Source organism: Ovis canadensis, chromosome 3 (genome assembly GCF_042477335.2).
Source record: "Ovis canadensis isolate MfBH-ARS-UI-01 breed Bighorn chromosome 3, ARS-UI_OviCan_v2, whole genome shotgun sequence".
NCBI lineage: Eukaryota > Metazoa > Chordata > Mammalia > Artiodactyla > Bovidae > Ovis > Ovis canadensis.
In genome coordinates, this window is record NC_091247.1 from 51395842 (window position 1) to 51422679 (window position 26838).

A 26838-nucleotide genomic window follows, 5' to 3' on the forward strand; every position below is an offset into this window, starting at 1 on the left:
CTTCATTTGTTACATTAGTAACCGTATCTTCTTAACTGTGATGTTGTCAGTTCACTAAAATAAAAAAATGATCCCCTGTTCGGAACTCATTCTTGGTTACTGCATCATCATAATTGCTTGGTAATTTTATTACTACTCTAAGGCACGCAATCCTTCTTTTGTTGACTACAGAGGAGGAAATTGTTAATGACATTAATAAGATGATAATGTGACACGGAACTCTGGGTAATGCTTGTCTCTGTAGGGTTTTTCTGGAGAAGTGAGTACATTGTTGGGAAGAAACAACAGCATCATGATTTTGTTAGATGCTCTGACACCCACCTCTGAGATTACCATGAAAAGTAAATTAGATGCTGTATATACAAGGACTGGGCATGAAGTCATGGTTTAATAAATGCTAGTTTTTTTTTCTTTTTTTTAATAAAGTGTAACTTAAACTTTGGCTTACTATCTTCTTTATAGATTATTGTTTGGTGACAAAGGAAATCATGAATCTCCTTGTAAGCACTGGGCATGAAGGAAGAATTTGACAAGTTCATTCTTAATGAAGTAAAAATAAATAAATAAATGAAACTGATTCATTGTAACAGAAGAAGCCTTTCTAGTGATATAAAATGAGCTTAGAACACTGTCTGGAAAATAATGAATTTTTATTAACTGTTTGTTTATATTGTGTTATTTTTTGAAAGGTTGGGGAGAGGACAGTTGGGGAGATGACATGAATTAACTTGTCCTATGACCTTGACTCATGCAAGCCAGTCTAGAAATTCAAATGCAAACTAACTCCTGCCTCTCCTCCCAGAGTTTGCAATTTGTAACTGCCCCTTTCCCCAACGGAGAAACCTGGGCTGAGTAGGTGGACTATGCCTAGTACTGTCCTGGCCCTCAGAAGGTCAAGATCCTGATAATATGAAGCCAGCATATCATGCCTGTTCTTCACAAGCAAACACACTGCCGTCTTGTCAAAAGGGAGATTCCAAAGGGTAAAGGGGTGGGAATTGAAGAAAAACAGGATTCATTTCATTCTTAGCTCCAGACTTCCTGTGGCTTTGAGAATTCCAGCACCACTGGACTGTCTGGAGAACCACAGCTCTCCAGCTGATAAGGCATTTTTAGGTTAGATTTTTTTTTAAATGTCTAAAACATGACCTTTTCTATTATTCTATCTACATGTTGAAGCTAAAATTTCTGCTGTGAGGGAGTAACCTCAAGACTGGGAAGTGCAGGGAGAAGCATGCTGGGAGAAAAGCATCAGGGGAGGTGAGCAAGAAGGGAACTGGAACAGTGTGGACTAGTGCATGTAGAGGAGAAGGCCGTGGCACCCCACTCCAGGACTCCTGCCTGGAAAATCCCATAGACTGCAGTCCATGGGGTCGCCAGGAGTCGGACACGACTGCGCGACTTCACTTTCATGCATTGGAGAAGGAAATGGCAACCCACTCCAGTGTTCTTGCCTGGAGAATCCCAGGGACGGCGGAGCCTGGTGGGCTGCCATCTCTGGGGTCACGCAGAGTTGGACACGACTGAAGCGACTTAGCAGCAGCAGCAGCAGCGTATGTAGAATAGTGCCTAGTGAATAGGGGGCCAGAGACATGAGTGATGCTGGAGGGAAGTGGGAATGGGAGAGTGCAAGATGCCTTCCCAGGCAGTTTTTAGGATGGAATCTTAGGAAACAACTTATGCAGGTATTACTTTTAAAACACTTCATGTTAATTACCATCCAAGAAGTTCAAGGTAGGCAGGACTGAGGAGTGAAGCTTACCCATTGCTCAGTTAGAGAGGTGGGTGCAGCTGCTGTTCTGGAAGCATAACAGGTGCCCCAGGCACCAGGTGACAGACGAGGTGACCAAAGGGCTGGACAGTCTAGACTAGAGTGACTTGACTTTGACTAGAACAAGGATGACTGAGAGTGCTGAATCCCACGAGCAGTTACTACCAGTTTTTTATTTTTATTTTTTAAAGCCATTTTCCTCCTTAAATGGTTCCATGGGAAGGCATGCTCACTCAGAAGCTGACTTCAGAAGAAAGATGGATCCCCAGCCAGACCCTCTCCTGACTTCCACCCTGGACAAAAGAGGAAGCAGTTTTGTCTAAAGGACCTAGGAGGGGTGGCTAACCTACCAGCCCTCTTTTATCCAGCCTGAATGGGCAGAGTCTAGAACGTTGATTCTACACTCTGAGATTCCTGCCTTGGGCTCTGATGATAGGGTCTCCCAACAAATTTCTCGATCTCCCTTTTGGTTTTTGTCCCTGTGTTCCTTGTCATTTGTCACTTGTCTGATGGGGAGATGTGTTGTTCTCTGTGTTAGAGTTTGAGCCTGAAGACAGAAGGCCACCGGAGAGTCAGAAGCTTCTTTTCATCCAAATTCAGGAAACCATGTTAACGTGATCCATAGCATGAAGTGGCTAAAAAAACAAAAGAGCCATCTGTTTGGTAATTTCATGGATCCATCTCTAATTAAAACAAACAAATAAATAAAAGTGAGATTCATTTTGCCTTCATGTCAAATATTGAATCACAGACAATGTCCTCTGTTGAAAACTAGATATGAACAATAATACCAAAGAAACAACGCATACATGCATGTGTGGTAAGTCACTTCAGTTGTATCCAACTGTACAATCGAATGGATGGGAGCCTGACAGGCTCCCTCTGTCTGTGGGATTCTCCAGGCGAGAATACTGGAGTGGGTTGCCATGCCCTCCTCCTAGGAATCTTCCCAACCCAGGGCTAGAACCATCATCTCTTATATTTCCTTCATTGGCAGGTGGCTTCTTTTTTCTTTTTTTTCTTTTTTACCACTCTTGCCACCTGAGAAGTCCCAAAGAAACAATAAAATGTATGTAACTAAGCAAGCTCCTATGGGGCTTTCCTGGACAGATCCTTCCCCTATATCCTCTGCTTTTTAGTTTCTCTCCTCTCTTTAGATAACAGCATTTGGTGCACGTTTACTGAGTTGTTTAACAGATGCTAAAACCACCACCAGATGGAAGAAATTAATTGCTTGATGACCATGAGCATGTAGCCCCCAGACCTATAGGTGCCTGAGGATTGATAATATAAACACCTATAACATCACCCTATTATCTCACCATCAGCTAATCAGAGACTTGTGCACGAACTGATCACAGACTCTGGGACTCCCCTCCTTCACATGGCGTTTAAAAATGCTTTGCTGAAACCCATCAGGGGGTTTGGGTGTTTATATCACCAGCCACCCTGGACTCCTTGCTTGGTGCCCTGGAATAAATGCTGCACTTTCCTTTACCACAATCCAGTGTTGGCAGATTGGCCTTATTGTGCATGGACCCAAGTCTGGTTTGTTAACATACATGAAAAGTTAGCTAATGTGAAATGTTTGTTGACTTTTAGACATGCAGGGTTTCTCAATTAATTTGATTAAGCATTGATGGAAGAAAACTCTTGAAGACTGTAGCTTTTTGCTTCATCATTTTGGCAAATTCCGAGTTTCCAGCACATCAGGTTGATTCAAAACCATCACATTTTATAACATTTTATACTTAGGCTTCCCAGGTGGTTCAAGTGGTAAAGAACCCTGCTGCCAGTGCAGGAGACATAATAGATGCAGGTTCCATCCCTGGGTTAGGAAGAGCCCCTGGAAAAGGATATGGCAGCTCACTTCAGTATTCTAGCCTGGAGAATACAATGGACAGAGGAGCCTTCTAGGCTACAGTCCACGGGGTCACACAGAGTTGGACATGACTGAAGCAGCTAAGCACATATACTTATCTACTAATTTGTGTCTTTTATTTTCATAAAACACTACTCTCTCTGAAAGAATAACTCTTGAATATCATTCAAATTTTTTTTATGATTTTCCAAAACATTAGTCTGTTCTTTATCTCTTTAAAATTTTCAAGACACTGTGGAAAGATTTAATTGAAGTTTTGACAAATGAATCAACTAAGAAACAGAGAGGATTAAGGACTCTCTGAGGGTCACACAGGCTGTTTATGGCAAAGACAAATCTCTGAGATCCTTTCTGTTTTTCTCATTTACTCTGTCATTTGGTTATGTGGTTTTTAGATAGATAGGACACTCATGTAAGCACCCTTGCCACTTTAATCATTATTCAAATAAACTCTGTCTACATACATCTATTTACAATGTTGGAGCCAGGTTGGTGGCTCTTTAACAATAAATAAATAAAAAGATTGTGTATTTCTCTGTGACTGCATCCCCACGGGCCAGTGAGGGGCTGAGAATCCTTTGAAGCCTCTACAAATGGTTTCATGCCTTTTCATATAGTGCCTGGATTTTATGATCTCAAAAGTTTTGTGGCACAATTCAATTAACATTTTTAAAAAATGATGTGTACACCCTTTAACCCAGCAACTTGATTTCTAGGAATTTAGCTTAGGAAATAATGCAGGTAATGAGTTAAAGATATATGCACCAGAAAACATGTGTTAACAAGGATATTTGTGGTAAAAATGGTGTCTAAAAATTAAAAGTCCAGTCACAGGAAATTGGTTGAGTGAATGATGGCCAATCCATGCAATGGAGTATTATACAATGCTTTCAAATGACTCGGTAGCATTTCGTTCATCTATAGGGAAAGATTTCCATAATATTTTGTAAAATGAAAAAAAATACCATTAACAATACATTTCAAATATATACAATTTGCAAGTATTACTGATATGACATCTGGGTGGTAGAATCATGAGTTGTTTTAAACTTTCTTCCAAATAAGTTTTAGTATCTTTTTACTATTCATAGTGAACATATAAGTTCCTTATAATCATTGACAAGGATAAAGAAAGGGACTGAGTACATTTTTTTTTCACTTTGAGCAGCTGCATGGTATACTTCCAAGTTAAAAGTTCTCTTAATGGAAGTGCTGTGAAAAGAGAATATTTGGTATTCTTAAAGGGTTCCAGAATAAGGCTTATTTAATGGATTCCTATATAGACAAAAATCTATTTGCTTTGTTATATTCGTTGAACCTGGGGTGGGGGGTACCCAGTATAAGTGTCATATTATAATAATGCATCTACTTATATATAAAGACATTGCCTGGCAAAAATTTGAAATGACTTTTCTCCTGACATGACTAATGTTATTGCTGTTAATTAAGTGGCCTTTTTGGAGGAATAGAATAATTGTGAAGTATTTTCAGTACATTCTTGTCTTTGAAGAAAAATGCGTTCCCATAGTAATAGTGCATATTTATAGAGTAGATAGTACGTAAAACAGATTAGAGGCAAAACACTATACTCAAAGCACTATTTTGATTTTTAATAAGACCGTTTAAACCTCCTGGAAAATATTTATAACTGAAGCATTACTCTTAGAAATGCTGGATTTGAGAGATTAGTACCAAGTTAGTCCCTGGGACTGATAATAAATAACATATGGATTTGGGGCTCCCTGGTGGCTCAGACAGTAAAGAAGTTTCCTGCAATGCAGGAGACCAGGGTTTCATCCCCGGGTCAGGAAGATCTGGAGAAGAGAATGGCAACCCACTCCAGTTTCCTTGCTTGGAGAATTATATGGACAGAGGAGCCTGGCCTGCTACTGTGCATGGAGTCACAAAGAGTCAGATTCAGACAATACTGAGCAACTGACTCTTCTTGGAGAAAACCATTCTCAACTTCTCTCATAGACTGCAAACATTAGCAGCAAGCTGTTTAATTGTCTAGCGATGTTCTTTCTTAAAAGTTGTACCTTGTGATCTAGAGACTTTGCCTCAAGGTCTAAAGTAGTCTGATAAATGCTTCCAAGGACCGGGTTCAATAATAGTTCTAGTTATTTTATTGACAAAAGAAATTTATGTATCCAAAAGAAACATCACGTAAGGTGGAGGTGAATTGCACTGAACCAGACCTTTCTGACCACTTTTATCTTGTATCTCTTCTTCCTAAAGCAGAGATCCCAAGGCTTCTTCTTTAAAAAAAAAAAAAATATATATATATATATATATATATATGTAGGCTACACTGGGTCTCTGTTGCTGTACACAGGCTTTCTCTGGTTGCACTGAATGGGGGCGACTCTAGTTGTGGTACATAGGCATCTCATTCCAGAGTCTCCTCTTGTTGGGGGACGTGGACTGTACAGCCCAGGCTTAATAGTTGTGGCACATGGGCTTGTTGTTCTGCAGCATGTGGGATCTTCCCAGACCAGGGATTGAACCCATGTCCTCCGCATTGGCAGACAGATTCTTAACTACTGGACTACTAGGAAAAACCCCAAAGCTTCTTCTGAATGGTCAATTATAATCACGTTAACAGTGGGTTAAGAAGCATCCTGAGGCCAATTTTATTCTCTGTGGGAAAATGGGCTATGACTGATTAGTGATATCTGTCATAGGTATGGGAGAGCAACTATGGCCATCCAGCATATTCTTCAACTCAGATCCAAGAAAAATCATTCTATAAATACTAGCTGGATGGGGTCAGAGGAATTTATGACATGTTATAATGACTTTGTGATTGCAACAGGCTCTAGGCTTGATTGGTCTAATCTCTCTGACTAAAATTCCTATTTATAGAACTTTAGAGAATGTGAAACGCCTTACATCATTGCTGTTGTTTAGTTGCTAAGTCGTGTCTGACTCTTTTGTGACCCCATGGACTGTAGCTCGCCAGGCTCCTCTGTCCTGGAATTCTCCAGGCAAGAGTACTGGAATAGGTTGCCACTTCTTCCTCCAGGACATCTTCATGACCCAGGGATTGAACCTGTATCTCTTGCATTGGCAGGCAGATTCTTTACTGCTGAGCCACCAGGGAAGCCCGAAATGTCTGATAGCTTTGGATAAACTAAGATAATTTGGAGACTGAGATTGAGGCTGAGAAGTCTGTGGTGTGTGATATGGAAGGCAAGAAATTCACTCTGTAGTCAAGTTCTCTTAAGATGTCGCTCAGATGTTCTCTGAGTAAAGCTTGAACCTAGAGTCTTCTTGGGCTGAATGCAGAGCCCCCAACAGGCGATGGAACTGATTTCTTAAGACCCACTACCTTGCTGGCTCAGATGGTAAAGAATCTGCCTGCCAATGCAGGAGACCCGGGTTCAGTCCCTGGATTGAGAAGATCCCCTGGAGAAGGAAATAGCAACCCACTCCAGTATTCTTGCCTGGAGAATTCCGTGGACAGAGGAGCCTAGCAGACTACAGTCCATGAGGTCGCAAAGAATCAGACATGCCTGAGCAACTAACACACACACACACTCTAAACAATAAGCTGACAATTTTGTGGGTGCTGTAATATTAGCAAAGATAATGTTCCACATTATTGATCTAACCCTCAGAGTACTCTCAGTTTGTTGAGGTGGAGTCCCCATCATATCCCTAGGGGGATGGAAGTCTGAAGAAATGAACTTGACATCACGCAGTCTATCAGTCATAGAAGCCAGATGCACACCCAAGTCTTTTCTGCATTCTATGTTCTGACATTGATGGGAGAGAAGGTAAATTAAGAGTTCCTAATATACAAAGGGCAGTAGTAACTTTGTTCATTTATATGACTCGTAAAGTGACAGCAGTTTCATTGAGTGCTGAACAGAATTTCATTTACCATGCGGAATGTGGGGAGAGTGTGTGTGTCTGTGTATGGGGGGGAGAGGGATTGTGTGTGTGCACAGCACATGGCAAACATTTGAGCACACAGCAATCTAGTGGGAATATAAAGATAGCTAATAAGTGGAGCTACTGTCCCAACCTTAAAAAATATTTCAAATATGCTTGCATTTGACATAATCCTACATGATCCTGATTCTATTTAAAACCTGTCAAGAGGCCATTTATTGATATTTTTAAAAATAGGCAGTAAAGGAGAAGCAGCTATATTAGTTGGTAATTTAAAAGACTTTTTTAAAAAAAACTGGAATTTTCTATCAGATAGGAAGAAAAGACAACTATATTCTTTTCATTGTTTAGGTGCCCTCATATTGTTTTATTTCTGTCTTTTGAACTACAGGCTTTGCTATATAATGCAAAGGGTGTCATTTTGCAAAAATATTTGCTTTTATGGTTATGCAAATGACAACCTTTTTCAAAGAAAATAAAGTGCTACATGCAGGCAGAATGCTGATTAGTTAAGATATGCACATGATTTTATGAAGCAAATAATCATCTAAAATATATCACATTACAAAAAATATAGAAGTTAAAATCATCTTATTTTCTACTTATTATAAAATTCAGAGTGCAGTCTTGAAGGAAAGTGGAAAGTGGAAGTTGCTCAGTCCTGTCCGACTCTTTCCAACCCCAAGGACTGTAGCCCGCCAAGCTCCTCTGTCCATGAAATTCTTTAGGCAAGAATACTGGAGTGGATAGCCATTCCCTTCTCCAGGGGGTCTTTCCAACCCAAGGATTTAACCTGGGTCTCCAACATTGCAGGCAGATTCTTTAAGGTCTGCTGCTGCTGCTACTAAGTCACTTCAGTATCCAACTCTGTGCAACCCCATAGATGGCAGCCCACCAGGATCCTCCGTCCATGGGATTTTCCAGGCAAGAGTACTGGAGTGGGTTGCCATTGCCTTCTCCACTTTAAGGTCTGAGCCACCAGTAAAGGCTTGAGGAAGCAAGTAGCAAACGCTAATTGGTCCGTCAAGATTGTGTATTGTCACCATGCTTATTTAACTTATATGCAGAGGACATCATGTGAAATGCTGTGCTAGATGAAGCACAACCTGGAATCAAGAATGCTGGGAGAAATATCAATGACCTTAGATATGCATTATATCACCCTTATGGCAGAAAGCGAAGAAGAACTAAAGAGGCTCTTGATGAAGGTGAAGGAGAAGAGTGAAAAAGCTGGCTTAAAACTCAACATTCAAAAAACTAAGATCATGGCATCCAGTCCCATCACTTCATGGCAAATAGATGGGGAAACAATGGAAACAGTGACAGACTTCATTTTCTTGGGCTCCAAAATCACTGCAGATGGTGACCACAACCCTGAAATTAATAGATGCTTGCTCCTTGGAAGCAAGGCTATGGCCAACCTAGATTGCATATTAAAAAGCAGAGACATTACTTTGCTGACAAAAGTCCATCTAGTCAAAGCAATGGTTTTTCCAGTAGTCATGCATGGATGGATGTGAGTTGGACCATGAAGAAGACTGAGTGCTGAACTATTGATGCTCTTGAACTGTGGTGTTGGAGAAGACTCTTGAGAGTCCCTTGGACTGAGAAGAGAAAGGAAATAAATCCTGAATATTCATTGGAAGGACTGTTACTGAAGCTAAAGATCCAATACTTCGGCCACCTGATGGGAAGAGCAGACTCATTAGAAAAGACCCTGATGCTGGGGAAGATTGAAGGCAGGAGGAGAAGGGGATGACAGAAGATGAGATGGTTATAAGGCATCACTGACTTAATGGATTTGAGTTTGATCAAGCTCTGGGAGATAGTGAAGGACAGGGAGGCCTGGCATACTGCAGTCCATAGAGTGGGACATGACTGAGCAACTGAACAACAACAGCCAGTTACTATTTCTGTTTAACAGACTTCTACATCCATCTTATTTTGCTCACAATAAGGCAAGGTAAAATGTTTGGAAAGTGCTCACTGGGCATTGCTCATTTGGGATTTCTCCTGACTTTCAGGCAGATGTCAGCTGTAACTAGAATCATCTGAATATTCAGATAAACTGGGTATACAAAATGACTCATTCCTGGAGTAGGCAGTTACCTGTCTGCCAGCTGGGAGCTCAGTCAGGCTGTGGACCAGAGCACCTGTACAGCCTCTCCAGCACAGTGGTTTCAGGGTGGTTGGACTTTGTAAGTGGTGGCTGGCTGGCCTCCCTCAGGGCATACATTCTGAGCACACCAGACAGAAGCTGCTGGTCTTTAATGACTGTCCTTGGAAGTAGGACATGATCTGTTCTGCCATACTGTTGGTCACAGCTGTCATAAGTGTACCCAAGGGGACCCTATCAATGGGAGAACTTAAAAAGAAATAGGGATTATATTTTAAAACTTCTGCAGCCTCCTTTTATTAAAAACTTATTTCTACTTTTTATTTTTTTTTAAGTTGCAGTAGCTTATCATGGTTTTGTTGACTTCCCCATATCGTTCTTAAGGTTCCCAAAAGTTCTGAAGGGGTAACTCTTTTAATTCTTTTTTTAACAGATGTATAGTAAGTGTCTGATATATTACCATGATAGAGTAGGAAATGGCAACTTGCCCCCTCCAGTATTCTTGCCTGGAAAAATTCAAGGACAGAAGGGTCTGGCAAGCTAACAATCCATGGGGTCCCAAAGAGTCAACACAGGACTGAGCACAGACACCACCGCCATATACTATGAAGATTTTGCTAGAAATATACCACACCAGTTAAATAATTGGGCAAAGCTGCAAGCTGCTATCAGATCATCATCAATAATCACTACTGAAATCAAGAATGTATTTTGCCACTCCCACATCATAAACTCTTCATTCTCAAATTGTTTTTGTCCTTTTAATTTCTAATGACTTTTTTTTTCAGAATGGGTCCAGAATAGCAGTGCCATGCTTTAGAATAGAAGCGCGAGAAGCACACTTCACATTTCACTCTGAGATGTACCATCTGGATCAGAGACTTAGAAATATATCCAAGTAAAATTTCATAAAAATGGGCCATTGGAAAAAAAAATGTGTATTGTTAATCTTTGAGGAAACAATAGAATGGAAATAAAGATGGCATATTTTTCCAATGTAATGAACCTCAACAGTTTCCATTGTGGCTGCTGGAGCGGGTTTGATTGCCAGTTGTTAAATGAGCCTGCATCTCAAAAAGTGGGAGTGGATCATCCAGCACAGAGGCAGACAGATGATGTTTGCTTTAAAGACAGAGATTAAACCATTGCAGATATCATTAAGGGCGGTTTCACAAAGGCCAGTGTCCCACTGCTTCCCCAGGCAGCAGGTTGAATCTTCCCTTTTCTTCCAGTCTTATTTTCAAAGAATTTTGCAGAATAGAGTGGGTTCCAAGGACTTCTCAGGCAACTCAGTGGTAAAGAATATGGCTGCCAATATAGGAAATACAGATTTGATTCTTTGATGAGGAAGTTCCCCTGGAGCAGGTAATGGTGACATCCTCCAGTGTTCTTGCCTGGAAAATTCCATTGACAGAGGAGCCTGGTGGGCTATACTCCATGGGGTCACAAAGAGTGAACATGACTTAGTGACTGAGCATGTAAAACATGTAGGTTCAAAGAGGGGCCTCATCCACAAATGTATAGAGTGATAATGAATGGAACATTTGAGGGCAGTTGGGAAAGTTGCTGAGAAGCTGTGTCATGCCTCCCCTGGCCTCTGCTCCAGTTTTAGAGGTGGCCTTGACTCTATCACTTGTTCTTGGAAAATTCTCTGGTTACTTGCCCAGGATAGGTTAACTGCCTACAAATGCCTTAATCAAGGCACTCAGACTCTCAAGGTATATACGTCTTCACCCACAGGAAAAAGAAGTCACGAAGACTCTATTTATAGGTTCTCAGCAGATGAGACCTCCTACATGGTATAATTGAAGAGGGGATAAAAGAGAAGTATTCCCCCAATTAGTCAGTTTTTTCCTTATACTTGTGTCCAGTTCCCCAAATTAGAATCATGGGTGGGTTAGATCTGTGGTATTCAAACTTTTTACAGAACTCTGTGTCCAAACAAAATCCTATTTTACTAGCCTAATATATAAAGCAGCTAAGAAAATAGAGCTGCTTCAACAGATTTGGGAGACCATTCAGACCATCCATGACCTAGGCACCCAAGGATGCCTCAGCATCCAAGGTGTAAGATTTGTCCTCTAGGAGCCCCAAAGAAGATGCTCTGAGTTTTCTCAGCTGAGCAGTTCAATAAGAGCTGCATTTTACTGAATGAAGATTGTCTGTCAGACATTTCACATTATTTCTCCAGCCTTGATAACTAGCCAGTAGTATTGTTGAAATGGTGTAGGATATTTTTAAATACCATGTTATAAAGGAATTGTATCTAGGGAAAGATTGCTATAAAAATAAGGACATTCACACACACACAAACATTAAAAGCCCCCAAAATGGAAGCTCATTAGTCAGGACAATAATAATTAGATTAATTAAAATAAAGATTATAGGAAAGGATGAAAAAATGGAAAAGGTCTGCTTTCATTGCAATCCCAAAGAAAGTCTATGCCAAAGAATGCTCAAACTACCACACAATTGCACACATCTCACACGCTGGCAAAGTAATGCTCAAAATTCTCCAAATCAGGCTTCAACAGTATATGAACTGTGAACTTCCAGATGTTCAAGCTGGATTTAGAAAAGGCAGAGGAACCAGAGATCAAATTGGAAAAAATCTGTTGGATTGTTGAAAAAACAAGAGAGTTCCAGAAAAACATCTACTTCTGTGTTATTGACTATGCCAAAGCCTTTGACTATGTGGATCACAACAAACTGTGGAAAATTCTTCAAGAGATGAAAATACCAGATCACTTGACCTGCCTCCTGAGAAATCTGTATGCAGGTCAAGGAACAACAGTTAGAACTGGACATGGAACAACAGTTCAGTTCAGTGGCTCAGTCATGTCTGATTCTTTGTGACCCCATGGACCGCGGCATGCCAGGCCTCCCTGTCCATCACCAACCCGGGGTTTACCCAAACTCGTGTCCATTGCATTGGTGATGCCATCCAACCATGTCATCCTCTGTCATCCCCTTCTCCTCCTGCCTTCAATCTTTCCCAGTATCAGGGTCTTTTCAAATGAGTCAGCTCTTCGCATCAGGTGGCCAAAATATTGGAGTTTCAGCTTCAACATCAATCCTTCCAATGAACACTCAGGACTGATCTCCTTTTGGATGGACTGGTTGGATCTCCCTGCAGTCCAAGGGACTCTCGAGAGTCTTCTCCAACACCACAGTTCAAAGGCATCAATTCTTCTACACTCAGCTTTCTTTATAGTCCAAATCTCACATCCATAGATGACTACTGGAAAAACCATAGCCTTGACTAGATAAACTTTTGTTGGCAAAGTAATGTCTCTGCTTTTTAATATGCTGTCTAGGTTGGTCATAACTTTTCTTCCAAGAAGTAAGTGTCTTTTAATTTCAGGGTTGCAATCACTATCTGCAATGATTTTGAAGCCTCAAAAAATAGTACTGTTTCCACTGTTTCCTTGTCTATTTGACATGAAGTGATGGGACCAGATGCCACGATCTTAGTTTTCTGAATGTTGAGTTTTAAGCCAACTTTTTCACTCTCCTCTTTCACTTGCATCAAGAGGCTCTTTAGTTCTTTGCTTTCTGCCATAAGGGTGGTCTCATCTGCATATCTGAGTTTATTGATATTTCTCCTGGAAATCTTGATTCCAGACTGGGCTTCATCCAGCCCAGAGTTTCTCATGATGTACTCTGCATAGAAGTTAAATAAGCAGGGTGACAATATACAGCCTTGACATACTCCTTTTCCCATTTGGAACCAGTCTGTTCCATGTCTAGTTCTAACTGTTGCTTTCTAACCTGCATATAGGTTTCTCAAGAGGCAGGTCAGGTGGTCTGGTATTCCCATCTCCTTCAGAATTTTCCACAGTTTACTGTGATCCACACAGTCAAAGGCTTTGGCATAGTCAATAAAGCAAAAATAGATGTTTTTCTGGAACTCTCTTGCTTTTTCAGTGATCCAGCAGGTGTTGGCAATTTGATCTCTGGTTCCTCTGCCTTTTCTAAATCCAGCATAAACATCTGGAAGTTCATGGTTCACGTACTGTTAAAGCCTGATTTGGAGAATTTTGAGCATTACGTTGCTAACATGTGAGATGAGTGCAATTGTGCGATAGTTTGAGCATTCTTTGGCGTTGCCTTTCTTTAGGATTGGAATGAAAACTGACTTTTCCCAATTCTGCGGTCACTGCTGAGTTTTCCAAATTTGCTGGCATATTGAGTGCAGCACTTTCACACCATCATCTTTTAGGATTTGAAATAGCTCGGCTGGAATTCCATCACTCCCACTAGCTTTGTTTCTAGTGATTCTTCCTAAGGCCCACTTGGATTGGTTCCAAATTGGGAAAGAAGTACGTCAAGGCTGTATATTGTCACCCTTCTTATTTAACTTATATGCAGAGTACATTATGAGTAATGCCAGGCTGGATGAAGCACAAGCTCGAATCAAGATTGCCAGAAGAAACATCAATAACCTCAGATATGTAAATGACACCACTTTATGTTAGAAAGCAAAGAACTAAAGAGCCTCTTGATGAAAGTGAAAGAGGAGAGTGAAAAGGTTGGCATAAAACTCAGCAATCAAAAAACTAAGATCATGGCATCTGGTCCCATTACTTCATGGCAAATAGATGGGGAAATAGTGGAATCAGTGGCAGAGTTTATTTTGGGGGTCTCCAAAATCACTGCAGATGGTGACTGCAGCCCTGAAATTAAAATATACTTACTTCTTGGAAGGAAAGTTATGGCCAACCTAGATAGCATATTAAAAGGCAGAGGCATTACTTTGCCAAAAAAAGTCCATCTAGTCAAGGCTATGGTTTTTCCAGTAGTAAATCTGTGGATGTGAGAGTTGGACTATAAAGAAAGCTGAGCTCTGAAGAATTGATGCTTTTGAACTGTGGTGTTGGAGAAGACTCTTGAGAATCTCTTGGACTACAGAGAGATCCAACCAGTCCATCCTAAAGAAAATCAGTCCTGAGTGTTCATTGGAAAGACTGATATTGAAGCTGAAACTCTAATAGTTTGACCTGATGTGAAGAACTGACTCACTGCAAAAGACCCTGATGCTAGGAAAGATAGGAGGCAGGAAGAGAAGAGATGACAGAGGATGAGATAGTTGGATGGCATCACTGACTCTATGGACGTGAGTTTTAGTAAGCTCTGGGAGCTGGTGATGGACAAGGAAGCCTGGCGTGCTGCAGTCTGTGAGGTCACAAAAAGTCGTACAGGACTGAGTAACTGAACTGAACTGAGTGATAAAATCTAGAGATTAAAGTGAATGGAGACCCTGAGGAAGGTAGGGACTAGTTGAGAGAAGTTTGGGACCTGTGTTACCACATTTACTTTTGTCTACGTCATGGTGTCTCAACATTGGCAATGCTGCCATTTTGAGCAGAATGATTATTTTTCTGTGGGAGGTTGGTCTATGCACTGTAGTCTGTTTAGCAGCCTCCTAGCCTCTACCTCGTAGACGCTGGTAGCACCTCTACCTCCAGTTGTGACAACTGACATTGCCAAATGTCCCCTGAGGGGAAAATTAGCCACAGAACACAATCTCTGGTGTAGACCTTGTCTAGACCTTGCCCCAAACTGTAGATGCTTTTCTGTCTTCTCTAAATAAAATACCCTCAGTCCTTCGTCAGTTTAATGCTATCAGCCTGCACTGTCCAACACAGTAGCCTCTCAATACACGTAACCATTTAAGTTTAAATCAGTTAAAATTGACATTTAAACATCATCCACACTAAGCACGTATCAATGAGTTCCATAGGCACGTGTGTCTAATGGCTACTGTATTGGACAGAACAGAAATAAATACTCCCATCATCACAGGAAGTGCTGTAGGAGAGCACTGCTATAGACAAAACTTTTCTAAACAACGAGTGAATTTTTTGGTCTTTAGGGATAAGAAATTCATCAGTTGTGATTCTTGAGTTTTTAAGAGAGAAGGCAATCACCATGCTAACTCTACTGGCCATCAAAGCTTTCCCTCCCTGAATATTCTCCATGGTGTGCAGGTGGGGAGTAATGTCTGGCCCAGTGTCTGCCCCACAGCCTTCCTGAAGGAAAAATGCAGGTTGGACCTTTTGAAAGAACACCACAGACCTATCCATTTCCCTTTAAAGCAGATTTGCTAGCCACAGACGACTCATTCTTGCTAGGGACTCCTGGATCTAGCTAGAACTGGGGGAGTTTAGCAGAAAGGAGAGCCTGAAAAGTGACTAAAAGGATACAAGAGCAGAAGTGGAAAGCCCATATTCAAGGTCACATCTGAAGGATGGGGGATAGCCTGATATAGGAACACCAGTCATGAGTAGTCATACCAGTTTGTTACCATTTGTTTTCCTCGCGTTGGTCTTCTACCACCAACATAAGGGAGCCATTGAAAATTTAGGAGACCTGCAGGGTTGTGCCTGTTGGTTTGTTTTAATTATTTATTTTAATTGAAGGCTAATTGCATTACAGTATTGTAGTGGTTTACGCCATACACTGACATGAATCAGCCATGGCTGTACATGTGTGCCCCATCCTGAACCCTCCTCCCACTTCCCTCCCTCCTCATCCCATCCCTCAGGGTCATCCCAGTGCACCGGCTTTGAGTGCCTTGTTTCATGCCTTGAACTTGGACTGGTGATCTGTTTCGTATATGGTAATATACATGTTTCTGTGCTATTCTGTCAAATCATCCCACCCTGGGCTTCTCTAAGTCCAAAAGTCTGTTCTTTATATCTGTGTCTCTTTTGCTGTCTTGCGTATATGGTCATCATTGCCATCTCTAAATTCCATATATATGTGTTAATATACTATATTGGTGTTTTTCTTTCTGACTTACTTCATTCTGTATAATAGGCTCCAGTTTCATCCACCCCATTAGAACTAATTAAAATGTGTTCTTTTTAATAGCTGAGTAATATTCTGTTGTGTATATGTACCACAGCTTTCTTATCCATTAGTCTGCCAAAGGGCATATAGGTTGCTTCCATGTTCTAGCTATTGTAAACAGTGCTGCAATGAACATTGGGATACATGTGTCTCTTTCAGTTCTGGTTTCCTCAGTGTATGTGCCCAGCAGCTAAATGGCTGAGTTGTATGGCAATTCTATTTCCAGTTTTTTAAGAAATCTCCACACTGTTCTCCATAGTGGCTGTACTAGTTTGCATTCCCACCAACAGCATAAGAAGGTTCCCTTTTCTTATCACCCTCTCCAGCATTTATTGTTTGTAGACTTTTTGATAGCAGCCATTTTCTGACCAGGATGAGATGGTACCTCACTGTGGTTTTGATTTGCATTTCTCTGATAATGAGTGATGCTGAGCATCTTTTCTTGTGTTTGTTAGCCATCTGTATGTCTTCTATGGAGAAATGTCTGAGTTTATTTTTGTGTTTGGTGTTAGAAAGTGTTCTAGTTTCATTCTTCTACAGATGGTTGACCAGTTTCCCCAGCACCATTTGTTAAAGAGATTGTCTTTTCTCCATTGTATATTCTTACCTCCTTTGTCAAATATAAGGTGTCCATAGGTGCGATATCTCTGGGCTTTCTATTTTGTTCCATTGATCTATATTTCTGTCTTTGTGCCAGTACCATACTGTCTTGATGACTGTAGCTTTGTAGTATAGTCTGAAGTCAGGCAGGTTGATTCCTCCAGCTCCGTTCTTCTTTCTCAAGTTTGCTTTGGCTATTGGAGGTTTTTTTGTATTTCCATACAAATTGTTTTGTGTGTTATATTATCTTTATGAAGCAAGTACATTCCATTAAGAGCAAGGCTTTAGTTTATAACCAAAGAAGGGACCTCCAGAAGTCACTTGTGGAAATAATGATTTTAAAATGGTTGTAAAGAAAACACGGCTGATAGTTTTCACAAACAACAACTGGGCACACCATTAAATTTCACACAATACGTGGTCCATACTCAAAGAATTATTTACTATTTATCTGAAATTCAAATTAAATTGTGAGGCTCTGTATTTTATATAGCAGCCTTAAAGGAAAGTACAGGATTGGCTGGTGAGGGAATGTACTTCTTGGACCATGGAAAACAAGGGAGGAATGAATGTGGAAAAGAATATGCATTTGACTTGGTTAATGTAAATAATTAAGTCATAGGCTGCAAAGAGTTCTCTTAGCTGTGCTCTTAGCTGAGCACACAGTTCTCTTAGCTGGGCTTCCCTGGTGGCTCAGTAGTGAAGAATCTGCCTGCCAATTCAGGAGATGTGGGATTGATCCTTGGATCCGGAAGATGCCCTGGAGAAGGAAATGGCAACGTACTTTAGCATTCTTACCTCGGAAATCCCACGGACAGAGGAGCCTGGCAGGCTACAGTCTATGGGGTCACCAAAGAGTCGGATATGACTTAGTGACTAAACAATAACAATCTCTGAGGTAAACTTGGTTTTAACCAAAACCAGTTTGATCAGTTTACTGGATGCATCCATATAGGAAGCTGTATTTTGGGAAAGTGAGATTAAGAAGACAAAATCTTCTGCCCAGTATGAGTTGCCCTCTCATGGAGGTATCAGAAATGCAAATTGGCATTTTAAAGAAAATGTTCTAAGCAAAATCTCAAGTGATGGGCAATAATGATCTGGAAGAAAATGTCATTAGTTCTTCTTATGAGTTCAGAAAAGATTGTTGCAGGTGAAGTGAAGCTTAAGTTGGGCTTTGAAGACAATAAAGCAGAGCACAGTTAAGAAAAGGGCAGTTGTGATCACACATTGGCCCATTGTCAAGGGCATCGGAGATGTGGGCAAGTGCGAAAGGATATTGAGCGATGGTTAAAAGGTGGGCTCGAATCAGGTCGTGAGGGGCTGTAATCCGGGAGCTGTGGGGAGGCATTCAAGCAAGGGGAGAAACAAGATCTAACCTGTAATTTAGGAAATGAAAACAGAAATATAAGTGGAAATGTATTTAAAATACATCCAAAATTATAGTATCAAATTTGGTAAATATTTCCTTAATATTTTTTAATTATTTTATTTTGAGCCAGTTCATATGTCATTTCTCGAGGGAACAATGGGAAACAGCAGTTAAGATAATGGACTTGGGGTTAGATGCTGTAAGAGCGGAACCCCGGCTCTGCTGCCCCAAGGAAGTTAGCTAACGTTGGTGCTCACCTGAAAGATGAGACTGCACTATATACCGCATGGTGACTTGTTGTTGCTGTTGTCACTCCGTCATGTCAGCTTCTTTTCAACCCCTTGGACTGCAGCATGCCAGGCTTCCCTGTCCTTCACTCTGTCCCAGAGTTTGCTCAGGCTCATGTCCATTGAGTCAGTGATGCTAGCCAACCATCTCATCCTCTGTTGCCCGCTTCTGCTCCTGCCTTCAATGTTTCCCAGCCTCAGGGTCTTTTTCAGTGAGTTGGCTCTTTGCATTAGGTGGCCAAAATCTTGGAGCTTAAGAGTTTTCAGTAAAATGACATACATATAAAATGCTTAGCATAAACTGCCTCACAGTGCTCAACAAATAAAAATTATACATTTTGATTAAAATGATCTTTGATTAAAATTATTAAAATAAGTATACATTTGATTTAAAAATTATACACTTTGATTAAAAAGAATCTGTAGTTCTTGTGTTTCACTGCTAATTTAAGACCTCTGAGAGACAGTGCACTAAGTTGTGTCCGACTCTTGCAACCCCATGGACTGTAGCCTACCAGGCTCCTCTGTCTATGGGATTCTCCAGGCAAGAATACTGGAGTGGGTTGCCATTTCCTTCTCCAGGGGATCTTCCCAACCCAGGAATAGAACCCAGGTCTCCAGCACTGCAGGCAGATTCTTTACTGACTGGGGGGAGGGGGGGCGGGGGTGGTGTAAGAATAAGAAAGCAAATAGAACAGGGTGGACAAAGAGTGGAATGATTAAGATTGATGGGGGCTCTAACTGGATCCATTTTGCCGTGGCTCCCTGGCCCTCGCAGGCTCTCAACAATCACATGAGATTTTAGGAATGCACCACACAGAATTGATTAGTGAAAGGATATACCACATAGAACTGATTTGTTAAATATCACCCCCCCCCCTTACCCTCTGCCTCCAACATACCCACTAGAGTACTAGAGGCAGGGAAGACCTAAACTATTGGGAAGAATCCCTAATACTTTTCCAGGGTAGAATTCGGCTAAGTCCAAAAAGGATCCTTCTTTTAAGGGTTTTGGGAAACTAGACACTGCAATTTTATTAGTATCAGCGACGTTTGTTTGGAGCAAATTCAGCTCCAGGAGCTGCACAGTTGAGCGCAGGAGGGGTTCCACCAAATGCCCCAATTTTTTCCATTGTAGCAGCTTGGCCAAAGCATTCAGTTGTTGGTGGGGTCAATCCTAAGGTTCCACCTGGCATCATAGTGGCTGGTCCTGGAGGAGCTGGGGTACCAGCTGGCACAGGAGCAGGGGGCATGGCGCCTCTGTTGTTTGTGCCCATAGCACCTCCCATGGGCATCTGACCCATCCGTATCTCTTGCTCTCTCTCATCAGGGAAGGTTCCCTTGAATCCTTCCTGCTGTGGTCGCATCGTTTCTTATTGTTGCCGCCGCATCTCTTCCTCATGGCGCCTGCGCTTCCTCCTGCCTGAGCTCCAGCTGCTTTCGTTTTTGCACTTCTTGATTGTGCAGCTCTTCCATCCTCCGAAGTTCTTCTTGATGCCTCACCCAATCCTGCCTCATTAGCATGACCTGGTGCTCATGGCGAGCAGCCTCCATCTCCATCTCCAGCTTCTCACTAGATTCCTTGATGTCTCGGTCCACTTGGTCCTGCTGCTGCTTTTCCATCTCAATAAGTGCCTTCCAGCGCATGGCCTACTCATACTCAAAGGAGCCAGGCTGTGCAAATCTGGGTGGCTGTTCTTGCTCTTTGTGAAATTGCTGATTCTTTATAACCAGCTTCTCTGGGAGTCCCTCTTCATCATCTAACTGGTCCATGGGCTCCACAGTCACAGGTCGAGGAAATGTGGTTAGCAGGAAGGAGCCTTCACTGCATCTGTCCAGCTGCTTTCTGAGCAGCTGGCTTCCCGGAGAATTTAACAATGCCTTTTCCTGAGGGCCTGCCTCAATCATCCACAATGACTACAGCCCTCTCCACCTGGCCGAACACAGCAAAGGCCTCCTCCAGCAGTTCATTGGACACATACTGAGGATGGTTAAGACCTCTAGTCCCCTTTAGAAATTCCACCTCCCAGATCATTCTGGAAGTCTAGGGGGATGTAGTCAGATCTAGTGCATTGGCCAAGAACCAGTTTCTGCAGCTCCAGTCCTGCTCACACCATGGCTTCCTCTTAGTGGGCAAAGGGGCTCCCTGGCTAAGGACACTGTTACTGTCTTAGCCCCTTAAGGCTCCAAAGCCATGCCATTGTCTTTGTCAGAAGTTGTCCTGTCCTTAGTGAGTTCCAGAGTTTATTAAGTTGCTCCTTTTGAATATTTTTCCCTTTTTACTCTTACACAGCCTGAATATGTAACCATTAGGAGCTTGGCAGAGAGAGCTATAGTATCTTCATTACTGTCACCTGCCTCCAGGGATCACAGCTCAAATGGTTTTAGGTTTGTGACCCTAACACCATGTGTCCAAAGAGGTTGCTCCATCACCTGATAAAAGGAGTTATTCTTCCCTTGCCATGGCCTCCCCTCTTTCTTCCCCACACAAGAAAAGGGTGTTGTTTATTTGCTAAGTCATGTCTGACTCTTCTGTGACCCCATGGACTGTATGTAGCCTCCTAGACTTCTCTCTCCACGGAACCTTCCAGGCAAGAATACTGGAGTGGGTTGCCATTCCCTTCTCCAGGGGATCTTCCCAACCCAGGGATCAAACCTGCATCTCCTGCACTGCAGGCGGGTTCTTTACCACTGAGCTACCTTGGAAGCCCCAATAAACGCATAGAGATTGTGAATGAAATATGCTTTTTCTTTACAAATTTTTAAGGAAGATACCGAATATCTTTTAAAAAATATTGGAAGATAATTGCTTTACAGTGTTTGTGGGTTTCTGCTGTACAAAAACATGAATCAGTCCCAAAATAATCCCTTTTCTCTTGAGCCTCCCTCCCTCCTACCCCTCTAGTCATCACAGAGCACCAAGCTGGACGTCCTGTGCTATACAGCTGCTTCCTACTAGCTATCTGTTTTACATACAGTAGTGTATATAAGTCAGTGCTGCTTTCTCAATCTGTCCCACCCTCTCTTTTCCCTGCTGTTTCCACAAATCTTTTCTCTGTCTGCATCTCTATTCCTTCCCTGCAAGTAAGTTGATATTACCCTTTTGAATTACTATAGTGATGAGCTGAGTATTACCAGGAAGAGCACGTGAGGATGGAAGTTCAGTTCAGTTCAGTCGCTCAGTCGTGTCCGACTCTTTGCGACCCCATGAATCACAGCACGCCAGGCCTCCCTGTTCATCACCATCTCCTGGAGTTCATTCAGACTCACGTCCATCGAGTCCATGATGCCATCCAGCCATCTCATCCTCTGTCGTCCCCTTCTCCTCCTGCCCCCAATCCCTCCCAGCATCAGAGTCTTTTCCAATGAGTCAACTCTTCACATGAGGTGGCCAAATTACTGGAGTTTCAGCTTTAGCATCAGTCCTTCCAAAGAAATCCCAGGGTTGATCTCCTTCAGAATGGACTGCTTGGATCTCCTTGCAGTCCAAGGAACTCTCAAGAGTCTTCTCCAACACCACATTTCAAAAGCATCAATTCTTCGGCACTCACCCTTCTTCACAGTCCAACTCTCACATCCATATATGACCAGAGGAAAAACCATAGCCTTGACTAGACGGACCTTAGTCGGCAAAGTAATGTCTCTGCTTTTGAATATACTATCTAGGTTGGTCATAACTTTTCTTCCAAGGAGTAAGCGTCTTTTAATTTCATAGCTGCAGTCACCATCTGCAGTGATTTTGGAGCCAAAAAAATAAAGTCTGACACTGTTTCCACTGTTTCCCCATCTATTTCCCATGAAGTGATGGGACCGGATGCCATGATCTTCGTTTTCTGAATGTTGACCTATAAGCCAACTTTTTTGCTCTCCTCTTTCACTTTCATCAAGAGGCTTTTTAGCTCCTCTTCACTTTCTACCATAAGGGTGGTGTCATCTGCGTATCTGAGGTTATTGATATTTCTCCCGGCAATCTTGATTCCAGCTTGTGTTTCTTCCAGTCCAGCATTTCTCATGATGTCTTCTGCATATAAGTTAAATAAGCAGGGTGACAATATACAGCCTTGACGTACTCCTTTTCCTATTTGGAACAAGGAACTTAAATCAAGTCTTAAAAATCTGATTGAAAACCTCCATACCACTTGTCCAAACCATGAAGTCATAAAATATCCATTATACAGTGAAGCTGCTCTCAGTCTGCATACGAGCAGGGTTGCGCTGTCTTTCTCTCACATTAACTTCTATGTGTCTTCTTTCCTTTTTTCTCAGTCCCCAGGCTTAGGGGTCTTCTTCCAGCTGACCACTAAGTCACAGACATATGTAGCTAATCATTTTTCTCTCACAGTGTATTTAGAGAGTCAGCCCACCACATGTCCTTTGCATTGTGTTCCTTGCTATGGGCCTGAATGTGCCATGTGCTGAGATACAGACTCTAGGTATTTAGTGCAGAGAAGCCTACATCCTGAGCAAAAATAAACAGAATCCCTGGAGGCAGATGCTGGACAGGTTCACAAGTCACAGTGTACAGACAGGGAACCCTTTACTAAAGAGAAAACTTGATAAAAACTTCTTGTAGAACATGTGACCCATTGGTAATTATCTTCTCAATGTAGACAACATTATGAGAAATGCCATTCACAATTTTTCTAGTGGGAAATGGATTTTGTAAAAAACAACAATTAGAAATTTTAGATATTTTATGAGATTTATAGGATATCATAGGATTGATAGTTACATCTTTAGTTATGAGAATGCCTCTACTTTCAGGACAAATGTGTTATTCCATAGTTATTGGATGGGACTCTCAACAACAGGTCAGTCTGTAATGGTTCATCTAATTCTATTATCTGAATTCTGTTGTACTATGTAATCTTAAGGGGAAAAATGATGAGGACATTTTCCTGTGGTTTCTAAACATATATAGATTCAGGCAAATGATAGCAACAGGGATTTAAGTAAACCTGACTCTGCCCAATAGATCGTGTATATTTTAAAATGTGAAAGCTTTCTCTTTATACTTCAGAAAAGCAAGCGATAATTTTCACTACAAATTGTTTCTCCTGCACATTTGTCTATAAGTTTATATTTTTGGGTATTAGCAACATTGCAAGGACTTGGCAGAATAGATCCAAAAATCAATTTGAAAACAACAACAAAAAAATGGAGGGCTGGTTTAGGGAATAAAGCAGAGAAGGTGAGTTGTCAGCAAGGAAGAGTGCTCTTCCCTTGCAAAGGCAGTTGCTTGATCCACTTCATTGTCACTCGCCGAGGAAATGAGGAAACTGACCAGAGGGTGTCTTGGTCTCGAGTGATGCCCTGGCTCCTCAGGAATTGTGACTGATATTCAAAAAAGCCCCCTCCACAGAGGCATTCACAATTCTCAGAGATAGAAAAACACTTATTGTCTTTATCATTTGTTGAAAATTTCATTAGTTGCAATTCATTTCCCTTAGACAAAGCTGTATTCAACTAATTCTTTGCCTGGGAAAAGTAGTCATTTTAATTAGATTTTGTATATTATTATTGATTTTAAGGACAATAAAGATACATCAAAAGCACCCCAGGTGGAGCTGGTGGTAAAGAACCTGCCTGGCAATGCAGGAGACATAAGAGACCCTGCTTCAATCCCTGGGCTGGCAAGAGCCCCTGGAGGAGGACATGGGAACCCACTCCAGTTTTCTTGCCTGGAGAATCCCAAGGCAGGAGGAGCCTGGTGGGCTACAGTTCATAGGGTGGCAAAGAGACATGACTGAAGCAAGGTAGCGTGCATGTATGCACACAAAGATAAATCAAAGGTAGAGAAGGGTATTCAATGAAAATGTTACCTTCAAAGCCTAGAATCATAAACATTTGACTTGTTTGAGATATTAAATATTATCTCACATACTAACATCTTCCATTGAAGAAACCAAGGTCGAGCCAGTTGAGATCATTTGTCAAAAGCTTATTATAGCTTCCCTTGGTGGCTCAGAGGGTAGGGTCTGCCTGCAATGCAGGAGACACGGGCTTGATCCCTGGGTTGGGAAGATCGCTGGAGAAGGAAATGGCAACCCACTCTAGTATTCTTGCCTGGAGAATTCCCATGGGCAGAAGAGCCTGGTGAGTATAGTCCATGGGGTCACAAAGAGTCAGACATGAAGGAACAACATTCCTTTCACTTTCACGTTCATGAAACAACAGTAGGCATGATAATGAAACTATCACATATATGCACCCATTTATTTTCTAGTCCACACACAGGTGTGTGTCTCATGTAGATACTGCATATCTTAAATGGCAAATAGGTATAGATTCAAGCCATACTGAACTCCTATATCAGACAAGACAACCTCCATGCGCTGTAATTGATTCATCTATTTGGTGGAAGACTCAAGTTCATTTGCCCATTGAAACTGCAGATTGCAGTGCTTTCATTTGAAAGCCTTCTGAAAATGAATTTTTTATAAAGGGTGTGTTGATGAAACTCTTCCAGCTTCAAATATAGAAAACTTTAAGTGTATCTGTTTTTGTTTAATTTCCTTAAACCCAGCTATACATAATAACTTCAGTAGTGTAACTGAAATAAGTGATCACCAGAAGATTTGTTGACCTGCTTCATCAGGTGGAGAGGATATGAAATGGGAAGAAGCAGTTTTCATAAAATAAATTAACAGTTTGTTCTGACCATTTGAGAAAAGAAACTTTCCTTCTTATAATCTGTACTCAGTGACATCTGCAGGTGGGAGAGAGGATTTACATAGTTTTTTGGTGTGTTCACCTAATGGAGCTGAACTAAATAACAGTGGGTTAAATTTTGTCTTCGTCTTTTGTCATTATTTCCATTTTTCTGCTTCACTTGTTCATTGTACCTTTGGTTTAGTGTGAGGAGTTAATATTTTAAGACTATGCTGATGAAGAGGAACTAAAAAGCCTCTTGATGAAAGTGAAAGAGGAGAGGGAAAAAGTTGGCTTAAAGCTCAACATTCAGAAAACGAAGATCATGGCATCTGGTCCTATCACTTCACGGCAAATAGATGGGGAAACGGTGGAAACAGTGTCAGACTTTATTTTGGGGGGCTCCAAAATCACTGCAGATGGTGACTGCAGCCATGAAATTAAAAGACGCTTACTCCTTGGAAGGAAAATTATGACCAACCTAGGTAGCATATTGAAAAGCAGAGATATTACTTTGCCAACAAAGGTCCGTCTAGTCAAGGCTAAGGTTTTTCCTGTGGTCATGTATGCATGTGAGTTGGACTGTGAAGAAAGCCGAGCGCCGAAGAATTGATGGTTTTGAACTGTGGTGTTGGAGAAGACTCTTGAGAGTCCCTTGGACTGCAAGGAGATCCAACCAGTCCATCCTAAAAGAGATAAGTCCTGGATGTTCTTTGGAAGGACTGATGCTAAAGCTGAAACTCCAATACTTTGGCCATCTCATGCGAAGAGCTGACTCACTGGAAAAGACTCTGATGCTGGGAGGGATTGGGGGCAGGAGGAGAAGGGGCCGACAGAGGATTAGATTGCTGGATGGCATCACCGACTCGATGGACATCAGTTTGAGTGAACTCTGTGAGTTGGTGATGGACAGGGAGGCCTGGCATGCTGCAATTCATGGGGCTGTAAAGAGTCAGACACGAATGAGCAACTGAACTGAATGGACGTAAGATGAGTTTTAAAAAATCACTTTTAGTATTTATCAATAGTTTTCTTTGCTATGTACTGCATTCAGCTTGTTACCATGGGCTCAGGAAGAAGTCAGAGTTCTACAGACTGCCTTCCTACTCAAAAGAAAATCATTTGTACCCATACTTATTCTGGCTTTTCAGATTTAGGCAAGTGCCCTTATGTCCTTATTTCTAGCCAACACTTCAAGGAAGTTTCCAGTTGAATTCTTTAAGGGGGGAGATATTCAACAAATGGACTCATGATATTTTTGTACTCAAGAGAATGTGGGTGGATAATACTAAGACCACTTATTGTGGAACAACTGTTTATAGTTTATTAAGTAAATATTCCCATCTTGTGAGATGTGTTGTTATGTCCATTTTACAGATGTGGAAAACTGAGAAGTAATTTCTTAGA

General features: G+C 41.5%; 1 protein-coding gene and 1 pseudogene across 1 annotated transcript in view; one reads left to right on the forward strand and one right to left on the reverse strand.

Moving 5' to 3' along the window:
* Nucleotides 1-26838, forward strand: part of CTNNA2 (catenin alpha 2) — a 1386686-nt gene that overhangs the window by 676939 nt on the left and 682909 nt on the right. The gene's annotated exons all lie outside the window — the stretch shown is intronic.
* LOC138435153 (non-POU domain-containing octamer-binding protein pseudogene) lies at nt 19744-20815 on the reverse strand (annotated as a pseudogene).